The sequence below is a fragment of the Natrix helvetica genome (assembly GCF_964273705.1).
Source record: "Natrix helvetica genome assembly, chromosome: 6".
In the NCBI taxonomy this organism is placed as follows: domain Eukaryota; kingdom Metazoa; phylum Chordata; class Lepidosauria; order Squamata; family Natricidae; genus Natrix; species Natrix helvetica.
In genome coordinates, this window is record NC_138553.1 from 27,619,947 (window position 1) to 27,644,822 (window position 24,876).

At 39.6% G+C, this 24,876-nt stretch overlaps 1 protein-coding gene and 1 long non-coding RNA gene across 4 annotated transcripts in view; one reads left to right on the forward strand and one right to left on the reverse strand.

Moving 5' to 3' along the window:
* Positions 1–16,206, reverse strand: part of MYH9 (myosin heavy chain 9) — a 72,221-nt gene extending 56,015 nt beyond the window's left edge. Inside the window, exon 1 of one of the 3 annotated variants that reach the window (XM_081958737.1) lies at positions 16,065–16,206. The gene's annotated coding sequence lies outside the window, so the exon portion shown is untranslated. The other 2 variants (XM_081958736.1, XM_081958738.1) reach the window with 2 other exon arrangements.
* A 1,897-nt stretch (positions 16,207–18,103) lies between these two features.
* LOC309394995 lies at positions 18,104–24,493 on the forward strand. Its single transcript, XR_014175834.1, has 3 exons — positions 18,104–18,152; positions 21,978–22,060; positions 24,276–24,493. It is a non-coding gene; the product is annotated as an uncharacterized lncRNA (long non-coding RNA).
* Positions 24,494–24,876: the final 383 nt, after the last annotated feature.

Genomic DNA, 24,876 nt, shown 5'->3' on the forward strand with positions numbered 1-24,876 from the left:
GTTACTCACTCTCTGCACATATGGCATGCTCAAGCAACAAGTTGATTGGTCAATTCCTGTCACAACCAATGGATCAACACTGGGTTGATTCAACAAAAATTCTTGTACTTGCAGGAAAATGCTAGGAAGAAAAATATATTCAAAGTAATCACAGGAGTTGTTCCATAAAATACTCAAATAGTACTTAGTTAGGGTAATACTTTTATTTATTTTACTACAAATACTCCTCAACCTATTGATGATTAATAGTATGCAGGAAGGACCTTGGGAGAGGAGGCTAGAGATGCTGCCTACAGAACAGTCAGATAAGAGAAGGCACAGCCCGCAGCAGGAATGTGGATAGAGCAAGAGGCTCAGAAGAGATCCTCACTACTCGGACAGATTGTGGGAGATTTGTATTTTCCGATTTGCAAGTTTCTGTTAATGTAGCTTTACAACAAAAATACAATCAATTAATATGGACATATTTCCTGTCTTGTCTGCCTGGGAATGTTGACAACCTACAACCATTAATTCATCATAACCAACTTATCATAACCCTGTTCACACTTATGAATGATTGCAATGCTTCACAATCACGATTGCCATTTGCAACTTTCCACGATGGCTTCCCCAGGAAGGTAATGGGTAAGATGGAAAGAAAGAGTGCAGGTCATTGGGTTACATTTTCCTCATCCTTGCACCACCCTCCTGCAGCCTTTCTGTGCTCACTCTTGCACCAGCCACTTTCTGTGTCACACTTGTACCAGCCACTGTCACTTTCCAGAGCACTCTTCCTGACCTCAGCCTTACCCTTGTACACCCTTCACACCTCTCCGCCCTCTTCCTCATCCAGCAGCAGCCACTTTCTACCTGCCAGCCTCGGACTAATTTTGGTAGTAGGACACACATCTACACATATTTTTATGCAAAATATATCATCTTTTCTTTCTAAACAGCCAAGCTGCACTTTAGATGAAGAGTCTCCATTTAAGGGTGAAACACAGTGCCACAGCAATTTACACTGACCTTCAGTGTGCTTCCAACTAAGTAAAGCATCTATTTATTAATTGACTACAGCTGTTTACAGGAGAGAATGTAAGGTTGTTATGTCTAGCAGATCTCCTGACCATTCAAGAACTCCTTCTTCTGAATGTATACAGCATAGTTTATATGCACTTTCTATTCCAAGACCCTTCTGTGAGACAATTCCATTTTGGGTTAATTTGTCTCATTAAAAAATATTTATCAATCTAATGTAACAGATATTTAATGAAGGACTGCCTGTCCCCTGAGACCTGAACATAGAATTCCTACTTCATCAGTTTCATTGTGTCACACACCCACACTGTTCTATCATGGATCCATGCACTGCAGCACTTGTACTTCTGTATTCCAGACTATTTTAAGAAAGCCTAGTTAAAAATATATATTCACCAGGTCTGAATTTGGCACTTACAAGATGTGTTTCAGAGAAACCAAAAACCAAATATGACCTCAGGGCCATAGGAATAATGAGAAAGTAAAATAGTTTCATTAGAGAATCTTAAAATCTCATTTACTTATGTAGCAGAGTTATCAGAGAAACAACACAAGTTATCCATTTATCTTGTTAGAAGTATTTGTATTATCTTACTGGGTTGTTTAATAAGAGTTTTTAAAAAAAACAGTCACTAATTTATTCAATTCTCATCTTAAAGGCATCAAAGCAGAATTTGCTCACTGCCAGAGATGCAAGATTATACTGATCAGCCCAGCAGTACTTGAGTATTTTAAAAAGTGCATACTTCATGGGAAGTCCATAAAAGAAGTGCAATGTATAAGTTCCTCATACTAACTTAGTCATTAGCGGAGATGACCAATACCACAATAAACTCCTTGACTTTTTAAACTATGAAACAAGAATCAATTAGATTACTAATATCCTGTTAGTAATGATGCAAAGCAAAAGTGAACCTAAGGCAAGACTACAGCAAGCAAAATTGAACAAGTGGGAAACCCATTTTCTAGCAGGCATCAGAACACCGTGCACTATAATCCACAATATATTAATATTTAAATGTTGTCTTCAGATACAGACATGTAATTAATTTACTCATCTTAATTCAACCTTCACTTTGACAAAGGAACTCTTTCTCTACATGTAAAGATAACAAATAAATACTTCCCTACTGTTAATCTGTTAAAGCAAAATTGTACTGCACAATAGTACAGAAATAGAGATAATAGAGAGCCATTTAGTCTAATGATCAAGACACTAGGTTAGAAACCAAGAGACTGAATTCTAAACCCACCTTAGGCATGAAAGCCAGCTAGGTGACATTTTTATGCAGAATAACAGGAGGAAGAAGGAATATTATATGTTTGCTGACTTGAGTTGTTGATAAAAATAATAGAAGTGTGATAAAAATATATTTTAAAAAAATCTTACAATAGGAAGTCCAATGAGTTTACTCTTATGGTAGATAACTGAGTAGATGATTTCAGCCTGGAGCAATTACTGGTTTAAAACCTCTTTCAATTGTGCAAGGGTATTTAAAGGAAAGAGAGTCCTGTTTTTCTAATCTCTTTAAAATTGTGTAGGACTTAAAACCTTCCAATTATATAAAGTGTAAGGTTGAAGTGTTGAAACATTAGGGAAGACCAAATTGTAAAACTCAGTAAAAACATATAAATGTTTATTAGAAGAAAATAGCCTCAGGCAGTGCAAATATTACTGAAATACACTTCCCAGCATGACTGATACAGTAGTAGAAGCCAACAGCATCTGGAAGACCATGTGTTTGCCATCACTGGTTTAATCATGGGCAATTCATACCCTTGATGAAAAATCTAACTTTTCAAATCTACTTGGCATCAAAGCAGCTTTGTGGATAAGGACATCTATTGTTTATAAAGAAAAGAACTGAAATAAGTCTGGCATTTAAATATTTTACAAATATTGTCTAAAAATTAATATAATTTTATCCGCATTCTGATCCTAGAGGCTGCTTGAAAACCAAATATAAAAATCACTGAATGCTAAAAATTCTAAATTACTTCTTTTCTCAATGATACCATGTTTGGGCTTTATTTCTTTTTTGGTTAAAATGTTAGATTTCTTTAACTATTTACTTCAGTTTGCTATTCAGGCTTCTGCATTTCCTTTAATTATCTTGGTCTTCATTTTTTTCCTAATACATTGCAATCCAGCAGGCAGAGGATGTTTTTCTACTCCTATACCTTATCTAATGTAGGTTAATAGTTCCATCTCAAGGCCAACCTGTGACTGAGGCTGGATCAAGGATATATGGAAGATAATTAGTATGTTCTCAGTATTAATACAAATTAGTATTTTAGTCCAATCAGTAGTAGATCCCTTTCAGTCAAGATTCAGGGACTGAGGTGATATTGATGGCCACAGGAGTGGAATGCAGCCATCCTTGTTCTTCTTGCTTTTTCAGCAGCCTTCAATACCATCAATCGTGCTGTCTTTTCTGGACTGCTGTTCCAACCTTTGAATGCAAGGGTTTGCAAGGGAATGCAAAGATTGCACTTTCAAGGAATGGCAAAAAGACCACTTGGAGGTAGTGGTTTTCCACTGCCATTCTTCAGGAGGAAACAGATTCACGTTAAATGGCTCTAAAATATTTTAGGGAAATCTGTGTAGGGGTAAGTAAGAAAAGTGAGGAAGAGAAAAGAATGACTGCCAAGTAACAGTATTCTAATAAGATTAGCTGTATAAGCCGGCTTTATTAAAAGCAATGCTTTGTGATGCAGTGGTTAAGGTGTTGGATTAGAAGCAAGGAGATCCAGGTTCTAGTCTATCCTCAGCCACTTAAACTCACCGGGTGACTTTGGGCCAGCCACATTCTCTCAGGTCAGGGTACCCCACAGGATCGTAGTTGTGGGGAAAACAAAAGAAGAGAATAATATGCATGCTGTCTTAAGCTCAAAAATAAAAGGTTGTTATAATTCAAATCAAATAACATTACATACTTTTCACCAAAATCACCACTAAAGTGATCAAATAATTATTTTCACAGTACACAGAATCCATGAAAAAAGCACTTGATGGGGACAATGTAGAGCAAATTAATGTGACAGCAAATGGCAATATAAGCAAATGTTAGGCCGCATTGTACTCAAAAGTGAAACTGGTAAGAATTGACTGAGCTTGCAAAGCACAGAAACCGTTAAAAAGAAATGGCATCTTGTCTTTAGTAGACAAGTTATAAAAATAATTCACACTTCATTTTTAACACACTTAAGCTCAAAAATCCAATACTTTAAAAGTCTGGAATATATTTTATTCCAAATTAAATCTAACATAATATACTTCCCGTGACTCTTATTTCCTGTTACTATATGTGCAGTACATGCCTTCTCGGTAGAGAAGAGGCAGTGTTCCACAAGGAAAACATTCCAGAGGGAGAACACATTCTTTGTAACCACTCTCTTACTTCAAGACTAGAACAGCACTTTCATAAACTACAGCCCATCCCTGCTGCTTAAAGGATTTGGCTCAGAACTCCCATGTCTCCCAAGCAACAGGGGCTTCGAGATAGGCACAAGGCGTGGCTTATGATGGAATAAACAAAGCAAAAATTCTTCCTTTCCTCACAGACTTTCAGCATATCTAAACTACTGCCAACAATAACTACACAGCACACTACCAATCAGAGCCAGTAACTTAATTCTATTCTTCTGCAGAGGGAGCAACTATGCTCCCATTCATTTAGATCTGAAAACTGGATTGCCCATTTGCTTGCTAATCCCCACAGTCTCCATAATCTGTATCAACATCAAACTTGCTACCCCCTAAATAAGTACCTCTGAACTTAAATCTCTCCTCCAACTTCTCTTTATAAATTATCATTCATATCTGTTACACCAGTGCAGATGTGGCATTTCTTAACATACTTCCTAGATTCCAGGTGGAAATGTATATAATAATTGCAGCTCCATCTCTATTCGGAGTTTATTTCCATTCAAGTGCATAAGCAAGATGGGACAGGAGATTTTTGGAGATAAAAAAAAGAGAGAGAGTGACGCCTCTCTTCATAGCTACAATTACATTATGTGGTTATAGTAGATTATATATAAAAGAAAATTAATTGGAAGAAGGGAGTTCAATGGGCAGAATGTAGCAGTAGAGCAGCAGGCTTTAGCACACCTCCTATACTTCAAGATTTCCAGAGTTCGGATTATTTGATTTCTATCTTGCCTTTTGTACAGGAACATGCAAACAATATATACAGTGGTCCCTCATAAAACCACCTTATGAGGATAGGCTGGACTGAGAGAGAATGACCATTGGCTTACCTGAATGGTCATTCTCTAGGCACTGCAGGAGTGTCCAAGCCTGGGTTAACTTCAGCTTGCTGCCCAAGGACTGAGTTTAAATCTTTAGTGTAGCCACGTCTCCTGCTCCCTTTGGAGGTCAGTTTGAAAAACGAGGAGGTGAAGACCAGAAGGATGTCAAAGAAGGTGAACTATTTCTTCAGGAGAAGTGATTTGGCTCCGCCAGATTACCCCAGGACGGGGTTGGACACTCCCACAGCACCTAGAGAACGACCATTCAGATAAGCCAATGGTCATTCTCCTAGGCACTGCTTGGAGTGTCTAAGCATGGGACATACCCACGCTATATAGTCCCGGGGTGGGAAACAGAAACATTCCGTTGTTCCGGAGCCACTAAGACTCTCTGCAGGACCCTCCTTCCAAAGGAGGCCTCCGCTACTGCAAAGAAGTCCAATTTATAGTTACAAACAAATGGGGATGGCGAGGTCCAAGTCGCTGCCCTGCATATCTCTTCAATGGGTGCCTGGGTTGCCCATACAGCCAAGTTTGCTACGCTCCTCTGGAATGAGCGGTGATGCGAGGGGGAACTGGCTGAGCCTGATGTTCGTAGGCCAGCTTAATGCAGCGTGCAGCCAACGGCCAATAGTCGAAGAAACCTTCCTGCCCATTGAGACCGGCTGGAAGGAAATGAAGAAGGATTCGAACTTACGAAAGGAGGCTGCCCTCTTCTTATATATACGTACTGCCCGTCGTACATCAAGTTTGTGCCAGACCCGCTCTCTGGGATGTCTGGGATGCGGGCAGAAGTCAGGGAGAATCACCTCCTGTGACTGGTGGAACAAGGTGTTGACTTTAGGGATGAAAGAGGGGTCACGCCAAAGAATGACCTTGTCCGGATTCACCACACAAAGGTCCTCCCTGATTGACAGGGCCGCCAATTCAGATTTTCTGCCAGCTGAAGTGATCGCAATGAGAAATGCAGTCTTAAACGATAAGTGGCGTAAAAAGAGACAGAACAAAGTGGTTCGAATCGAGCAAAAGTCAATGTCTGCAGAACAACTGCCAGGTCCCAAGTCGGGTATCGGTGGACCGTCGGGGGACGTAAGTTGGCAGCTCCCTTCAGGAAGCTGCGAACCATGGGGTGTCTGCTAAGTGGTGTAGAGTCATCTCTAGATATGATGGTTGCCAAGGTGGCAGTCTGCCTCCAAAGGGTGTTAGGGGCCAGAGGGGAGACCTGCCAGCTTGCTGCGGTGGATCAGGAACCCTTGCCTTAGCTTTGGTTCGGCTTGGGAGGGGTAGGGAGAAGCCCAATTGCTGGATACCCTCAGCAATCCCTTGAGATATGTCTCTTGCAATCACCTCCTTCATGGCTATGGTCAGCTCATGGGTGTGATCCTGGTCCTGGGCAAAGCCCTGGCGACAGGCCCCGAAAGAGGGATTTCCTCTTCCAATACGGAACTGACCTCCTCCAAGTACTCCTCCTCTAGGGATGAGGCTAAAGATGTGGGAGACACTCTGGAGAGGTTGGGGAGAACGCAAATTCACCCTCCTCTACCATAGATGGGGGCTCATCTGGATGAGGATCTAGAATGGAGGGGTCAGCAGGAATCTCAGCAGGTGGAGGGAGATCCTGTTGAAGCCCTTGGTTGCCCTGAGCCTTTTGAAATTGCTTTTCTAGGGCTCTCTGGCGTCTATCAGCCAGCCTTTCCTCTGCCTTGGACCCTCTCTTTGTTCTAGGCTGCTTCCCTTTAGTGGGGCATGCTGCACTGGCACCCTTGGCCACAGGATTGGGCCTGCTGCGCTTGCTGCTGGTAGGCCCTGCCTGACTTGCGGCCTTCTCCACACTCTTGCTGGCCATGGTGAACTCTCAGCCCACAAACCTCGTTATTCAGAAGGTTGCTTGGAGTAAGAAGAGTCCCAATAGGAGATGAGTCTCTGAGGCAACGGCTCGGCTGGGAATGCAGCAACAAAATGGCGCCAATAGGAGAAGTCCTCTGGGTGCTGCAGATCCATGCTCTTAATAGGGACAAGGAATGGCCCAGAAAGCCAAACTCCTTGTGGCCGCCAATCAAGATCTTCAGGGGAGGGGGGGCCTGCCTGGCAACCCAGAGCAAGGCCACTTGACCAGCACCCCTCCCAGGGGAGATCTGCTAAGGGACCAGGCTGCAGCAGAGAGAACAGGAAAAAAGCGACTTGGATTTAAAGTGCACACTTTTTTTCCTTCCCAAAATGGCCACTGCGCATTTTGGAGCAGCACCGGGCTGCTGTCAGAGAGCCGGAGTGCCCAGCCGAGCCTCCGGAACTAAGAGGAGTCTTCCGACGGATTGCAGAGGTACCTGACTTCCATATCTGAACCCAAGGCTCGCCAGCGGCCACTAATGAGTCTCCCGGTGCTGCCAGAACCTTGTGGAAATGAGGAAGGCTGTAATGCTCCCAGCAGCCTGGTCTGCGCAATGAGAAAGCAATTAGACGAAGGGAACTCTGTTCATTGGTAAAACAAAAAAACCCAAGTCTATCTAAAACTACCACAGTGGGGAAAAAACAATAAAAATGGCTACACTAATGCTATTAGGAGAAATCCAGCTTGCTATTCAAGGACTGGAACTCTCAAACACATCCTTATAGGGCGACTTGAGTTTTTCAAACTGACCTCCAAAGGGAGCAGGAGGCGTGGCTACACTAAAGATTTAAACTCAGTCCTTGGGCAGCAAGCTGAAGTTAACCCATGCTTGGACACTCCAAGCAGCGCCTAGGACAGAGGTGTCCAAACTTGGCAACTTTAAGACTTGTGGACTTCAACTCCCAGAATTCCCCAGCCAGCAGAGCTGGCTAGGGAATTCTGGGAGTTGAAGTCCACAAGTCTTAAAGTTGCCAAGTTTGGACACCCCTGTCCTAGGAGAATGTCTAGCTCAAAGTTTCAGGGGGTATCAGTGGCAGAGAGAGAAAACTAAAACCTTCATCCCACTAATCTTCATCTACTTTCTTAAACACTACTATAGTACACTGGGTCCCATGTAGTTATATTTACCGTCCATATAATTTGCACAATAGAGACAACTGATACAAATGACATCAAATTCTACAAAGCTTCACGACGACACCGTATGAAAAAGAATTTATCTTTTTTAAAGCTCAACAAAGGAAGTCAAGATACTTTCCTTTTCAGCAGCCGCAATTCCTCTATTATAAAAGGCTAGGCAAAATGTCCAGCATTATCTAACACTTTTTACTACTTCAAAATATCTTCAAGTATGAACAAATGGTATGAAACATGATTTACATGTCAAACAAATGTTATAATATAATATTATACAATCTAGAATTCAAATCCCATGTCAAAAACTTTAACGGCTAGAGATTATGGGCAAAGTTCAAGGTTTTGAAAATGCAACTGGGTGTTGGCTACAGAAAGCTACTTGGTATAATTGCTTTTGCAAATGGAAAATCAAGAGACACTTTCAGACTCATTAGCAATTACACTTGGTTGTGTCTACTATTAATATGAGTCACAGAGTCATGATCCATTACAGTTCAACTATCCACCATCCGCTGGCTGGGTTTGCAAACCAGACTAACCTCAAATCAAACCAACAATTTAGCAACATAAGGTGAGAGATATTTTAGAAACAGAAAGGATGGTTCAATCATAGGCTTGAGCCCCATACGCCTTCCCCCGCTTTTTTCTGCCTTTTTAATCTGCCAAATTCACTTGGAGATCTGAGAATAGCATTGAGTTGTCTTGCTCCATGCTAAGCATGGAGAACTGCTACTGTCTTTTGTAATTTGGACTTAACCCAGAAGACAAACAAGAAAATTTTGGCCAATCAGCCAAATGCAGCTCATTTGTTTAAACTCAGGGTTTCCTACTAAATGTCACTTTGTTTGCCTCAAAAAAGAATGCAATAACAAATAAGCACTGATTGCATCTGAACTGGAATTTATTTATTACAAAAAAACCCCAAACCCCTGCGTTCTTTAACTGAAATTTCTCTAAAACAGAAGATTTCTTCTGTTCTGTTAATTGAAGGAATTTTGCATTTAGCTCAACAGAAATTTTAATACTGAAAATCAAAAGTTTGAATTAAAAGAATTTGAAACCATCTGAATCCTCTTGCCCAGCCACACATACTTCATAGGCTACGGACTACACACAATTAATATTGCTTCTTGTAGTACAGATATATTGGATAATCTTAGATTAAAAGCAAGCAAGCAATGACTGTTCTGCATACTTGTGGGTTAAAAGATAACATCTCTCTTAAGCAAACTTGACTACTAGTGACTATGTGGACGTGTCCATATCCTTTTCTTGGCAATTATAAGGAAATTGTTTGGTTTGCCATTTTTTTTCTTCCATGTTGTTTTTCCACTCTCTAGTGTTTAGTAGTCTAATCCAAATCTTCAGTGGGTACCAATATAAATAATTATGTTAACCCCACTCTACTTTTTCAATACAATCTAAGATCAACTAGTGCTTTACAAACAAAACTGTTTCCCATCAGGCAAATATAGTTCTAAATGATTCAGGGCTGGGTTCCTGCCAGTTCTAACCTCTTCTATAGAAGAGGTTCCACAAATCTACAAAACTATTTAGGACCGGTTCCAGCTCCCTCCCCCACCCGTCTGCACATCATCAAGATGAAGAGCGAGGGGAGAAATTCTGGGAGTTGAAGTCCACAAGTCTTAAAGCTGTCAAGTTTGAAAACACCCCTGGGTTTTTTTCTAAAGGGTTAGGGGTGCAAGGGTCTTGTAACTTGACAGCTTTAAGACTAGTGTGCTTCAAATGCCAGAGTTTCTGAGCCAACATTTTGGTTGCTAAGCAAGAGCGTTGTTAACTGAATTTCACCACATTTTACAAGTTGGCAATGCCTACCCAATCACATGACTGTCAAGCCACTCCCTCAGTCACATGGCTGGCAAGCCATTCCCACCCGGTCACATGGCTGGCAAGCCACTCCCACAAAGCAGGCCACACCTACAAAAGAGGTTCTAAAAATTTTTGAAACCCACCACTGAAATGATTTCTGCCACAGAAATCAATGCAAAAATACTTCGGAAGCTGGTTATTACTTAATCAGATTGGACAAGACAGCATAAAAGAAATAACTAATAAATATTGGTATTAGCAATGCACTATTTAATGTTCAATTTTAGGAATGTCCATAGCTGCTGCTGCCTGATTAACTTTTGCCATAAAAACAATCTGTAGTTCTCCAGATGTTATTGGACCCTGGTTCCCATTAACTCAGTCAACATGTCAAATAAACAAGTATTGGAGCAGGCACATTGTTCAGATGACACACAAAAGCTTCTTTGACACTTTTGTAAAAACACAAAACCCATATTCATCTTGCAGGGGAAGTACTTAAAACAAAAGATAAAAAAGTTACTTTTAAATTCATCAGCAAAAATATGTTATAATACAAATATTACATGAATTGTATTATTTCATGACATCCCTTCCCCCAAAACAATGTTCCAATTATTATTTGGAAAATAGGCAACCAGTCTACTGTCTATAGAAAATTTGTACTACCACATATTAAAGATTTACATAGGCTATGTTTAAATAATATCTAAATAAATAGTAAAGTGAGTCATGTTATTCTGAATTAACCAATGTCTAGTTTTGCATTCTGTACACTAACTGATCAACGGCTGGGTTTGCAAAGCCCATAAGCTAGCCAACTACATTTTGGCCTAACAGGCCATATAAACTCAGACAATACATTATTACATCATTGCTTCTTTAATGGGCTACTGCTGGTAAATTCCATCTCAGAGAACCCAGCATACTCCAGGGAGGTCTAGTCATAAGATTATCTTTTAGCTGCGTACATTGACCATTCTTGCTCTAGTTCTTTAGAATTTTCTTGGAATATGGCCTCCTGCTTTAGATTTCTCAGATAAGAAATAAATGCAATTATAAATCAATTATAATGCCATTACATCACCACCCAGACACCATAAATGATATTGATAGTGAAGGAAGCAGTCAAACCAGTATGCCAATTTTATCAGAGACTATCGAAATTGTTAAGTCTGGCACCACACTTTCTTCCTGATTCTGAAGAGGTGTTCCTGCCCAGGCTAACACCTCACTTTCCATCTACCATGTCTCACATAATTTATTTCCTTCCAGCCTTCCCTGAATATTGGTGAAACCCTTCCACTTTTCAGCTTTTCTGGCCACTCAAAAATGTGTAACTCCTTTCAAACCAAAATTTGAGCACCCCAGTTGTACAGGTGAGAAACAGTTTTTCTCATATACTGCATATTCTATGTCAGGCACACAGTTAAACAAGAACAGGAAAGAAAATGCTTGCCACATAGAGTTATTAAAGTGAAGTTCTACTAGAAAGCAAATCCTACGTTGATGATATCAATTGGCTTCTGACATTTCTGGAGACTGGGGAAAATAAAGTTCTTCTGAATTCTCGGCTAGTTTGTTAAGAGCGGACTTTTCAAAAGAAAATAACTTGAGTGCTGTTACAGAGTTAAGTATGTACCCTTGGCTAAAAAGGAAGAATGGATTCCTGCCTACTTTTTTCCTATTCAACACTAGCTGCCTCTGGGAACACAAAGCAAATTGAGACACATGCATTTTAAGGCAAGTAGTTCTAGCACTCCTTCACTTCAACAAGAGGCCAAAACACTCCATTCAGTAGCACTTTCCAATCAAAGATGTTTTTGAAATCACAAAGATTTGCCATATCTATAAATTAAGCATAGATTTACAATGGCTTAGAACAAAGCTAGCATCAGCCCAGCATCCACCCACAGTGGAAAAAAGGGAGCAGAAACTCTCTCATGGATCCTAGAAGCAATCTTTCTCCAATATGGCACCCCATAAAGATCTACTGCAATGCATTTCCCATGTGCATTTTTGTTTCCTGCAGTAGGGCAACAATGACTCATTTCTTTCCAGCATTTAAGATAATACCACATAAATCTGCAAGCTATCCTCATTCAGTACCTTGGCAAGTTTTGAGAGTGACAGAAAACACTAAAGTGTTAAATTAAAAAAAAAAGCCATTGGATTAAGTCACTGAAATAGTGTATCTAACAGAAGCAAAAATCAGCATATTTTCAAAAAGTACTTCAAGCACACTTATGTGTTCTGCAATTCTATCTTAAGACCAAAAGTTGGAATCTTTTCAATAAAAAAAAACCTAACTCCTTATGGAATCATATCCAAAATTAACGTAATTCCTTTCTCCTACAAAAAAAACACCACAAAAGTTTTACACATGGGGGAACAATCTATAACAGAACTATATTTATGCTATAAATCTCTGAGTTAATTTACTGTCTTGTAATTAATGCCAAAATATCAAAAACTATGTCAAATGCTGTTCAATTATTCCACAACTATCATTTAGGCTTTTTGAACAATGCAGATCTCATGCTATCTTGACATTTGGAAAAGACAGATTTTATATGATTAGGGGTTTTTTTTTCTTGGTCTCAAATTAGTAGTAATACATTAACTGGCAACCATATATTTTAGTATCAAATTAATTTCTGGGATTACTGTCCTATTTTTGAAGTAACTAAGGTTTATGTAAGTAATTTCCAAACAGGCATTTTTTACATTATCAATCACCAAACAGAATGACAAATTCATCTTTAAGTTATGAAGTGCAATGATGAGCACATGGCATAATATACCAGTGATCACTAGGACAAGTCCTTCACTATCATTTAAATCAAGGCAAATTCACACAAATTTTGGAGAGAGGGGAGTGGGGTAACAGTTATGGTTGGGTATTAAAATATTATGGAGATCAAAGTCAAATTAATTACTCAGATATTGAGAAAAATGGATTGATACATAGTAATTCTTTGTACATATAGTCATTAAATACTGCCTAGTCTCTTTTGAATGCTGCAACTATTATCTACCCTTTGCTAGAGAGTTAACTATTGTCAAAGTAATCAGAAATAGAATACTGCTCTATCAAACATAAAAGTGTAGCCCTATTGATTTTTTTTGTTGCCTTCATCACAGTAGGTGGCAGCACCAAGCCAACATTGCCTGGTTTTGAAAAAGCAAAGCAGGATTGAACCTGGTTAGGACACAAGAAAATTGCAGGGTATAAATATTAGATTCAAAACAAAGAATAACATTTTCAGAAGAACGCAATAACAAAACACACATACACTAAGAATGAGATTTATTGTAGCTATGCTGTTGTTAATATAATCCTATCTGCTAAACAGTTGCTTCCAAAACTATGTAAATAAAGGTTTAGTTACATTCCCCAAACTTTAATAACAAGCAAGCTCACATAATAATTATATTATATATTGGAATTTTAAGCCATTCAGCTAACAAATTAATGAACTGATTTTAAAATTGTTTTATTTCAGTTGAATATAGAAGTATTGTATGGCACCAAATTTCCAGGCAGCAGCTTTATATATTAAACAATATTAGTCTCCACACACAGTAACTGCATGAGTCACAGTATGAGCCTGTGCAAAGGTCTGCAATTTTCATTGGAATAGCAAAGTACCTAAACCTATTTTTTCACCTGGTGACTAAGTTAGAACATCTCTATGCAAGCAGTAACTGATTATACAGGTGTTATTTGCAGTCAACTGTAACACACCTATCCTTGAGGGGAGAAACTATATTTGCAGGATTGTGTTACTGTAAGAATCTATGTTCATTCACTAGCTTTTCTCAAAAAGGGAACATGATTATTTTATCACCCCGTTTTAATTTACATAATTTAAAGGGTAGTATTAGCAAAAATGCTCAAAAATTAATCAGAGAAACATGCTTTACCATTTGCAAAAGCTATTCCATAAATCCTGAATTACGCTGCAATACAAATAGGTTTATATATACACAACAGTTATTTGTGGCCAGTTCAGGTATTAAATTATGCACATGGAAGTCATTATTCCAGATAAACACAACTGTGATGCTATTTTTCTCAAATGTGCCAGCAAGTTAGAATGCACTTTGCTAAATACAGTTATCCTTGCAGAAATGAACTACATTCAACAACTTTTTAAACACTGCATGAAAGTATTCATTTGAACCTATGCCACTTAAGTATGTGATCTAAAGTGTGTAAAAGACAGGATACAAGCCTTGAATTATATAGGGGGGGGGGGAATACAAGCAAGAAAGAAGTTCAACCAATCCACTTTTATTAAATAGCATATAAACTCTTCTACGGGAAGAGATTACTCTGGCAAATCAAGATATGAAACTACCAGTGTTACTCTATATTGAAAAGATAACCAATGTGCGCCTGACATGGATCCTAAAGGGTTTCTGTGCAATTTGAAGGATGGATTTCTCTCAATACTTTTAAGCAACCAGGCAACCTTAAAAGCTGCAACAACAGTAGCAAAGTGACAAATACACACAAACACTTGTGTTTAAAATAAAAACCTTGTTCCAGTCACAATACATCGTGAGCAAGTAATGTCAGATAGGGGATAAGCTAGTATCTCAAAGCATATGCACCTATGTTTTATTTTTATTCTAAATATACCATTTCTTTTACTCAGCCTATAAGAAAATCAGCTCCAATGTTCTTCCTGGTTTTCTCTATTTTTTTGTTTTTGCAAATCAATCATTTTCTCGTTTCTATGATAGCTTTTGCACGACTTAGCTATGCATGCAGAACCCTACCAGATGTGAAGAAAAACTGATCCAGCAGCCCTATTTCACCGCCTTTTTAATCAACCCAAAAAAGTAAAAGCTCGCTAAAAGAGAGAGAGAGAGAGAGAGAATGAATCTGGTCCGACTTAATAATGGGGTAAGTAAGCTGCAGGCTTCTAACTTACAAGCTTCGTCTTGCCCCGTCACTCCTTCCTCCTTCCCTGCCTAGACTAACGCACAGCCACGAGGAAGTCAAGTTGGGCGGGCGGAAGCCGAGCCCATTGCAATGCCTGCAAGAAGATTGCCAGCCCGTGACTCAGATCGCCGACCTGACAGCAGCTGCCACCACATTAAGCGGTCTTTCTCTCCGCTATTTCAAAAAAAAAAAAGAGGGCCCTCCAAGCAATTTAAGGGGGAAGGTCGCAAAGCCTCTCCAACCCCCCCCCCCCACCCAATGATCACAAAGGTTGCGGAGACCAATTGCAAGCGCGGACGCGAGAGGAAAGCAGATTTAAGCCGTCCCAGGGTAGCCTTAGAAAAAAAATCTAGTCGTTTCAAAAAGAAAAATAGAGAGTAAGAGAAAGGTAAACGGGAGGGGGGGGGAGTTTCACATGACCGGCTGCTTTTTCTCAGCCCACTTTTCAGTTTGAAATTTTTCTGCCCGGTTGCCGCCGGGTGGGAAGGGTGAAGCCGGAGCGAGGCAGGAGCAAAGCATATGCTAGCTAGAGCATCAAAGAAAGACAACGTGAGAGCCACCGTTCCCTTGGCCCTGCGCGTGGAAGACGCTTCCTTTACTAGCCCCAGGCAGAGAGGGTGAAAGGCTACACCTCCCCCAAAAGGCGATGTCCTCAATGGGTGGCACTTCCTGGACTCCAGCGCACTTGGCATAAAAAGGGAATTTTAGAAGTTAAACCACACCCGCCCGCTTCTCAATGAACCTTTAACCCGCGGGCGCCAAACTGAAAATCATGCGCCGTATTGTACGTTTCCCGTCCTTTCCCGCACCAATTCCAAGCTGGGACTTCACCTGAGTCCGGCCAAACGCCTTAAAGACGACGACGACGACGCGGCTCCTTTTTCTTACGCCAGAAAGGCTAGAGTTGATAACTAATACCTTCTCGGAGAGCCCCAGCGCCCCACCCGCAGCGTTGTTCCAGCTTCAACGCCTCTAACTCACCGGCAGCAGCGAGGTTTCAAGCCGGGAGGGAGCGGCCACCGCTAAGGTCTGAAACATCCACTTGCGGCATCCTCGGCCAATAAGAACAGGAGTTTGCTCTGACAGAGAGCCAGTTTCCGCCAATGGAGACTCAAGTGGAGGGCGGTGTTTCAAAGGAGGCGTAAGACTTTTTTTTAATCTTCTCAACTGACGCCCTAGCTCCCGCTCTTCAATTAGCCTCCCCCCCCGCCGCCCCCAGAAATGGCCACAGCCAATGGAGTCACGTTCGAGAAAGAGCAAAGATTGGCATCTTAGGCAACCAATGCATTTTGGAGAAAGAGGGCGGTTCTTCGTAGGTCAATCTTTAGTGCTTCAGTGATTGTTTGAGGCGTGGCCACCAGTAGCATAGTGGTGGGAAATGACTGCAGAGGGAACAAACGCCTGTCATCCATGTTTAGCTCAATTCACCTTCTTGGCTGCTTAAATTCTATCCATGCTTTCTCAGAAGAAAGGCCCATTGTTTTAATGGGGCAAATAAGTGTAAGAACGATTGCCGCTTTAAACAACCTAAAAAGCCATTTATCCATTTAGGATACATTAAATTGCATCTGATATTTACACTCCTACATTGGATTTTAATCTTTGTTTAATCCCATGTGCTCTGTCTGGAAATCTTGGTCTTCTCTTTGATCGCTGTATTACTAAACACAGTCCTCCCTCACTTTTTTTTATGGATATCGCATAATACCCTGTTCTCTCGTTTGGGTGGTTTTGTCTCATGTCTTTTCTTACTCTCATATAGTATTTGCCAGCAACAGTACTCGCCTCTCATTGCTTGGAAAAAGTAACTTAAGTCACTAAACTAGCTTTCTTCTTTCTGTAAGATTATGTATGTATGTATTCTTCTTGCTTAAAAACTTTTTAGAGACGTAGTTTGCTCATTTTATTTTTGTGATCTTACTATTTTTTCACATTTCTATCCTGCAATCTAGAGATACCTATGTTGTATACTAAAATATTTTGTGTGTCAGTCTGTTGCTCTTTTCTGTTTCCTTTAAACCACTTGGTGTCTAGTATTGGTTCCCCAAACACCTGTTTCCATTTCCCTTATTTTAACTTCTTCCTGAAGAGTCATATTTTTCTGGAAAAGCTTTACAACAAAATCCCTCACTATACCAAAGAATGTTTAATGAAAATAATTGGTTATTCCTCACATTTTTACCCCTACTATTCCCCCCCCCCTTTCAGAATCTGTTAGTTATTAACACTAAGCAATCCAGTCAAGGTCCATTTTTAGGTGAAGAACATTGTTAATCCAGCATTTGGGGATATTCATGGTAGAACATGGTAGAGATTGATGTCCTTATGGTCTCTAGAATTTGATGATAAAAAATTGCCAATGCCTCTGAATCTCCCAAAGTCCTGTTCATGAATTCATGGGTGGGCTTTCACAATTCCCTAACTAGCTATGGTAAGTTTTGGTTTATAAGAGCTGCAAAGTTTAGTTTTAGGTTTAGTTTAGTTTAGTTTAGTTTAGTTTAGTTTAGTTTAGTTGTTTAGTTTAGTTCTAGTTTAGTTTAGTTTAGTTTTAGTTTTGCTGCAAAGGGTTAGGCATGAAGAATGAAGAGGTTCCGTAGATGTCATTTACAAAGTTATGACATTTAAGTGGAGGGTTTGGAGCAGTGGTGGGTATCAAATTTTTTTGGAACCTCTTCTGTGGGTGTGGCCTGCTTTGTGGGAGTGGCTTGCTGCCATGTAACTGGGTGGGAGTGGCTTGCTGGCCATGTGACTGGGTGGGAGTGGCTTGCCAGTCATGTGACTGGGTGGGCGTGGCCAACTTGTAAAATGTGGTGAAACTCACTTAACAACGTTTCTGAGCAAACATACTTTATATGGCATCCAGTCTTTTGATCTGTTGATTGTAGAACTGATAGAATAATTGTAATATTAGCTAATAGTAAATAATCAACTTGTCTATTGCCTATTGACTAATCATTTCTAGACTTGCAAGACTTAAGCAACTTCTTAACTCTTACAGTATATTGCATCTAGCTGGTTATTCTTGCACAAATGGAAGGATGGGACTGGTTTAGGAAAGACAAGGAAAAGGTAAGAGAACCTAGCTAATTTTAAAAATGTGGGTCTCTAGGGTCTGGAGGAACTGGTGGAAACACCACTCTCAATAGTGCAGGTAGTCCTCAACTTACAATAATTCATTTATTGACCATTCAAAGCAGTAGTGGGTTTCAATTTTTTTTAGAACCTCTTCTGTAGGTGTGGCCTGCTTTGTGGGAGTGGCTTGCTGGCCATGTGACTGGGTGGGAGTGGTTTGCCAGCCATGTGACTGAGTGGGAGTGGCTTGCCAGCCATGTGACTGGGTGGGTATGGCCAACTTGTAAAATGTGGTGAAACTCACTTAACAATGCTCTTGCTTAGCAACCAAAATGTTGGCTCAGAAACTCTGGCATTTGAAGCACGCAAGTCTTAAAGCTGTCAAGTTACAAGACCCTTGCACCACTAACCCTTTAGAAAAAAAAACCCAGGAGTGTTCAAACTTGACAGCTTTAAGACTTTAAGGTTTAGATAGGATTCTTAGAGGCGGGCGGGGCAATTGGTGAGCCAGCCAATCAGTGAGCGGCGGGCGGGACAAGCATGGTGCGGATGGGCGGGGTGTGGGAGCTGGAACTGGTTCTAAACGGCACAGTAGATCTGTGGAACCTCTTCTATAGAAGAGGTTAGAACTGGCAGGAACCCACCCATGGTTTGGAGATATTTTAAAAAGTCTAATTTTCAAAATTAGGAAGAAACAAATGTAAAAAATAAAAAAGCAGGGTTAGGGTTAGGAATGATCCATGTCCATTTAAAATATTCAGATGTTGAGGACGAAAATCTATTACAACAAATAATTAAACAAATTCTATAGGCAGAGGTGGGTTTCTTCCGGTTCAGCCAAACCGGTGGTAGTATGGCAGCCTGGGTCGTTGGAATGGGCAGTGACCCAGGCCTGCCATGCCCCTGATCCAGTTCCCCATTCGGCACCAGCAGTGGCACCATCTTGTTTTTAAGTTCTGTGCATGCCCAGAATAATTTTAATTGAACTGCGCATAAGCACACAGCGCACATCCAGTGCACAAGTGAACTGGCAGTAAAGCCGGCTGGAACCCACCCCTGGCTGTAGGGCAGCAGACCCCAACACTTCTGGCTCAGAAGAATAAGTGCCTTCCACAGATGGGAGGGCAGAGATAATTTAGGGGGCAACCTAAATCCTATGCATGGACAAATGAAGCTTTGCTCACTTATCTGCCGCTTGTGCAGCCCGGTTTCCAACAAGCCACTGGTCCAAGGGCCCCTACTGTAGGAGCATCCACAAGGGGGTAAAAAAGTCAAGGTGTTGCTTCTTGCTGCCTTTTTTAACACACATCCCCCTGAAATTATGTACAGGAATCTTCCCAAAACAGCTGAACTACCTATAAATCTGGAATTTCTTCACCATATTTGGTGAGGCACCAGGTTGGGAAGGGGGGGGGGGGGGCTAGTATTGTGAAACTTGAATGAACAAGGAATCAGAGAACAGGTTTCCCTAACTCAGTATTCTCCAAATTACTTCAGCTTCCATTAAATAACAGGATTAATGGAATTTGGAACCTGACAATGGTGCAATACCACTTTTTGCAGAAGGCTGAAGTATAATACCATATTATTCAGTTGAGTTGTGCAGAGAGGTTTTATAAAACAAGTAGGGAGGAAAAGATTTGAGCACAATAAAGAATTTTGAAAGTAATTTAAGGTGTATAATTGAACATAGGGGAAGAGTCATAAATAATGTCCTGAAGGAAATAACTGGAATTCTGGAATATTATTTAGAAAGTCAGAGAAAATATTATTAAATGTTACCACTGAAAACGCTTCTGCTTCTTTGAATTGTTGATTTACATTTATTTTACTTAAGAGATAATTTATACTTTTCACAGTTCTGTTTCCATCACATGGTATAAAGAGTCATGAGGGGCAACCATCGTACAGCAAATTCAGTCCAAAGAGCAGTTTGTTTAACCCATTCTGCTGTCATATTTATGATAATTTTGTTTTCACAGATGTTGTAGGCAAATAGATTGTCTATAGCAGGGATGTCCAAATTTGGGAACTTTAAGACTTGTGGACTTCAACTCCCAGAATTCTGGGAGTTGAAGTCCACAAGTCTTAAAGTTCCCAAGTTTGGACACTCCTGGTCTATACTATTGGTTTTAGCTGGTTAGGGCTTTAACAGGATGCAACAAATCAGTAGTGTTAATTAACAGTTTTCTTTTCCCAGTATTGTTGCTGTAATATATTTGCATTGCTGACACCGAATAGGAGGTAAAAATGCAATGCAAGGAAGCTTAGAGGCTGCATAAAATGGGAGAGAGTTTGCAAGGCAAGCATAATCTACAGTATTTGCATCTGAGAAATAAATGATTGGTACCCTATAACTTGTCATGCTGATAGCTGCCAATTAACATTAATGCTACAACAAATAAGTATTGCAAAACCCGACACAATGTCATATCACTTAGCTATATCACGTAATACCTGGATGATTGAGAATAAGAGATATTCTGCAAGGACTTTTCTCCACATAGCCTAACTTCAGTCTTTAGGAAGTTCCTGCAGTCTGGTACTTGAGTTACAAGCTCACCTAACTGCAATTTATTTGAGAAGCCAGCAATTGTGTAAGTGTGCGCATCTTGCACTAGAAAAAATAATGTTTTGGTAGGAAGCACTTACAACTAGGTTCATACATTACTTGCACTATAATTTGTTTGGGTTTTGCTTAATATGTTAGGAAACCCAGCTTTTGTGGTTTAGTGAATAAGCATTGTCACACAAACCATGAGGAGGTAACCCCATCTTATGCTCTAAAATGTGAAAGCTCTGCTTCACTTGGTGGAGGTGCAACTACAGAACAGGAAATGCTTGTAGGATTTTCATATATTACCCTCTAACTAGTTGGTTCTATTTTTCCCCAGATAAAACAATATATACTTAGGTACATAAATTTGCAAGATTGTATTCATATATTTGTCTATGTTTTTGTAAAAAGTATATGAGTAAAATAAGATATGTTTCCGACTTTGTTCATGCTCTTTCAGGCCATAAACAGTGATTCTCTTACTTGACTTAGTTTTAACTTTTTTATGGTTTTAGGTTCATAATAAAGAATTAAATGCCCACACTTCACTCTTCCGAATAAAAAAAATCTCATAATCTTTATATGTGTCTCTCATTCTGTGATATTTGTGACAAAATAGGAATATGAAGTTTCAATAGGGGAGCCATTTGTAAACACCAAAATATTTTATTTATGCATTAAGGAACTGGAACTGAGACAGGAAGTTACAAATAGAACTCCCTGATACTAAAAATGACTGTTAGTTGCTCTAATTATAACTGAAAATATAGTAAATGAAGTAGGTATCTCTGATATTTAGTTGCCTGCTTTTAGTGCATTTGGGGAAATTCTGTAAATTAAATCCAGCCATGTCTAACATTTCTCTTGTTTCACAATACCCACACTTGCTACAATGTTCTTATTACTAGGTTCGAGGACTACCAAAATGTTCTGTCAGTTTTTTCCACCTCAGAGTTAAAAAGCATCAGTACAATAAAGACTGAATTCATATTACACTAAGCCAGGGGTGTCCAAACTTGGCAACTTTAAGACTTGTGGACTTCAACTCCCAGAATTCCCCAGCGGCTGGGGAATTCTGGGAGTTGAAGTCCACAAGTCTTAAAGTTGCCAAGTTTGGACACCCCTGCACTAAGCCATGCTTTATTATTCATAATTTACTGAATATACTGGTTCTACTAATCATGATATTCCAAAACCAAAGTACATTAGGACTTGGAATGTCGCGAACACATTATCCCAATATAAATTGTCGTGTTGTAAACCAGGCTTCTCCAACTTAATGACCTTTGGATGGTTGGCTGAGAATTATGAAAACTGAATCAGAAAGCTATGCTGTATGCACCAACTGGTAAGTCACTTATTTTTTAATTTAACTGGAATGCATTTTCTTTCCAGGAAACCTTGGTGTTGTCTCTATCTTAATTGTGTGACAGGTGAATTGGACATTTCAGTTTCTTCAGAAACCTGTGAGGGGATTATTGCTTAATTTATCAGCTCCAAAACATCACATTCCTAATTTAACACAGGAATATTTCAAAGCATTTTTACTATGTAGTGTTCTCAGTAGATTTGGAGCATGCTGGTTGCCATGGTAACTAGGTCAGTGTGGTGGGGAAAGAGGGTGGAAATGCTTGTGGTTTCCCTTACGTGTCCTTCCTTTTTCTTCAGACCTTGCCTGTTGCATTGACATTTTTTTCTGGCTGTTTTCTACGCTGTTAAATAGCTCCAATAAGATTGCTCAGTGCATTTCACCCAAGACTTGCCCAATTCGGCAGCTAGAAGCCCAGTTTTGGATAGCCCCAAAGATCTAGCAATCGTAAAAGTGTTCCCTATAACGAGAACCTTTTTTATATTACTAATCCATCCAATATGTAATTACAGCTAAAGTTGTCTCAATGATGGTAGCTATTTTTAGATGATCACATTCAAAGTGAAATCTGTGAATCCTTTTTTTTTAAATTCACTTATTCTTTTCATAGTCTCCTGGAAGATTAGTTATGTGAGCCAATGCATAGACTGCTAATGGTGTGGGGTTGGATGATTGACTAGATTGCCTTTTCAACTTTAGACTCTGATTCACATGATCATCAACTGCCTTTGATTATAGGATATGTAGGTAGTTCCTGACATACAACCATTGGTTTAATGACTGTTTGAAGTTACAAAGGCACTGAAAAAAGTGACTTATGGCCATTTTTCACACTTACTTATGCAGCGTCCCTGTGGTCAAAATTTGAATGCTTTGCAAACGGACATGTATATATAATGGTTGCAGTATCCCAGGATCATGTCAACCATAACCCTAATCTTTTGCAACCTTCTGACACGCAAATCAATGGGAAAGCCAGATTCACATACAAACAGTGCTACTAATTTAACAACTGCAGTGATTCACTAAACAACAGTGGCAAGAAAGGTTGTAAAGTGGGAATGAACAACTGAGTGGTTCAGCAATGGAAATTTGGGGTTCAATTCAATTTGGGTCATAAATTGAGGATTAGCTATATATGCCTGATTCACTTATGGTGCTGAGCTTGATCTGGACTATCTCATTTAGAGTGAGTGTGTTGTGTGCATTCAGCCACTAAAGCTTAGTCAATATAAAATGGTTAAGCGAAACATGACTTAATATGATATATCAGCCCAGCCAGGGTAACTATTAGTTATAGAACTGAGCTAACTCCACTGAAAAACAGTCTCTCTATTCATACCACATGCTATTCAAAGCCCAGTTGCCAAGCACATCAACAAGAAACTTTATCCAGAATGTTCGGTTTACTCTATTACATGAACCCAAAATTAATATCACTTTACTTGAAGCTGAAATTTGCAGCCAAAGTTGCTATGTTTACATTCTATTTTCTGCAAATACAAAATGGCAGATTCTGAATTGGTTAATCCAATTCTGGAATCACACAACACCCAAGATATATTACACTGCATTTTAGCTTGATATATTGTCCAAATCCATTCTCTTTAGCAAGTTTATGGCTCAATGTGTCATATAAATTAATTTTGGTAAACTTTAATATGTTTTAGTATGTTATTATGTGTGAGATTAGACTAAGTGTGATACCAGTTTGAACACTACATACTGTACAATGCCAAGACACAAAGATTTGCTAACCAGTTTTTGAGTTTAATGTGATGATATTGGAAATGATACAAAATTATATTTCTTTCTGATGTCATATATTGATGAGCCATTTACACCTACAAATTATAACTGAGTGTTACATAAAGTGGACCCTACTTGAACAACCTTACCTTAACTCAGGGATGTCCAAACTTGGCAACTTTAAGACTTGTGGACTTCAACTCCCAGAATTCCCCAGCCAGCAGAGCAGAATTCTGGGAGTTGAAGTCCACAAGTCTTAAAGTTGCCAAGTTTGGACACCCCTGCCTTAACTAATAAAAATAACTAGAATTGCCTACTGATGTCATTTTATAATCTACACTTCCTTGCTTTCTATTTAACTCTCTAAATTGTCTTACAATTAACATTTAAATTTCATTTATTTAGTATTGTATTATGGGATACATTATTAGTATCATTTATGTAGTGAATATCCCCCCCCCTGCTCTTCTGAAGACACTCAGCAGGACTCACTACAGCATCTCTGACAGATGACCCCAGCAGAGGAGAAGTCACCTTTCATGTGGCAGTCTATTCCATTAGATGACAGCTTGTAGAGTCAGGAAATTCTTCATGATGTTTAGCTTGAACTTCATTCCTGGTAATGTTAACCTCTTGGTTGTAATCCAGACTTCTGAGGCAATATAGAATTAGTCTGTCTTCATTGTGACAACCCTTCAGATATTTTAAGACTATGATATCTCCTCTTTGTCATCTTTTCTGGGGATTAAACATATTGACATTCTTTAACCATTCCTCTTGGGTCATTGTTTCACAACCATTCTGACATCCCTGCTCTTAACTTTAATGTGCTCAAGGTGGGGCAGAATAGAAAAAATTATTTCCCATGTAATGGACAAATGTTCTTCTGTTAATGCACCACAGAGTTGCATTTGGCTTTTTGGTACCTGCTTCACTCATTTGAGTGAAGGAGCAAAGAGCCCCACATCCTTTTTACATCTGCTGCTGCCAAGCCAGGTCTTCATCACCTCCATCCCATACATGTGCCTTTAATTTTCCTATCCAGA